We start from the raw sequence: 1,494 nt of genomic DNA on the forward strand, positions 1-1,494 counted from the left end.
ATGCAATTGTAACTGCAGTGTAAATGCATTCATGGCATCTCTGAGGTGCATTAAACAGTCTGTGTAAATCCATCTAAATGCCACTTCTGATGCAGCTTCTGTGCCACTTCTGCAGTGCAAAGCTGGATGTTGTTGATATCGATTTCATTTGACTGGTATCAGCCCTGAAGTGGCTTAATATTCCAAGTGCATTTATTGAGTAAAATGAAGAATTTTGTCCTTATGAAGGTAGAAATGCCCCCGGAAATCAGTTTAAGGGGGTAAATATCACTCCTTAATAATCACTCTGTCCCTGGTTTAGCATTATTTTTCCGTTTTTATCTTGGTTTCACTGAATCCTCTTTTCTGGTGTTATAGAAATGTGTGACTTGTGTGTAAATCTGGTGGGTTCTGTGCTGTTCTCACTCAGGTCCTGTACAGGCCGGAGGGTCAGCCCAACGGCGTGCTGTACACCACAGTGAAGCAGTCCATCGATCTGCCCATGAAGAAGGGCGATTACCTGGTGGAGGTGCGCGCGCACAGCGAGGGAGGAGACGGAGCCGTCGCACAAGTGCGCATCGCAGGTAAAACCACATTTACATTAGAGCATGAGGACAGATTTTGGAGATGCTTTTATGCTAAAGTGACTTACAAATGAAGAATTTTGTCATTATATGTATATGTATTTATGCATTTGGCAGATGCTTTTATTCAAAGCAAATAACATTTCATTCGAAAAAAGGATTTAATCGGTGCAAACACTGCTCACATGAAGCAGATGAGTGAAGAACTCATGAACGGCCAGCTGATGGAGCTGTTACTCAAGAAGCACACAGAGGATTTAGTGTGAATGAACATAATCCTACAAGTACAAGTAACCACATGATCATGCATAATGAAGATAGCAAAAAAAAGTAGTTGATAGTTTGTAATGCAAGTCCATCAATCTGAGAAACACAAGATGTTTACGTTTAGAATAAGTTGCATGTTACTGTCCATTTAGTATTTTTCTTGGACTCATCATCAACAATGATTCACAAATGACATATAAACAATGAAAAGACAATAAAACAACATTTGGAAATCAACTAAATCCTTCTTGACAAATTTACAGCTATTTTTTGCGGATGCTTTTATGCACAGTGACTTACAAATGAGGAAATTCAGAAGCAGTTTGTCATGATATTTATATATGTATTTGTGCAGATGCTTTTATCCATTGCATTCAGGATATACATAAAATCAGTGCAAATGCCGCTCACATGAAGCAAACGATGATGAGATCCACTGTTTTGATGTACTCATGAATGACCAGTAGATGGAGCCATCATTCAGACAGGAACACACACAGATGATCACATGCCTTCAGATGAGGTTTGGGTTTCACTCAGTTCTGTTCTGAATGAACATAATCCTGGTATAAGTAACCACACCATAATAAATAGTTCAGATAGCAAACAAGTAGATGCTTGATTATTTAAAGTATTGTGACTCCATCAAATTTAGAAACATGAC

This window comes from Sinocyclocheilus grahami, unplaced genomic scaffold (genome assembly GCF_001515645.1).
Source record: "Sinocyclocheilus grahami isolate Dianchi unplaced genomic scaffold, SAMN03320097.WGS_v1.1 scaffold2833.1, whole genome shotgun sequence".
NCBI lineage: Eukaryota > Metazoa > Chordata > Actinopteri > Cypriniformes > Cyprinidae > Sinocyclocheilus > Sinocyclocheilus grahami.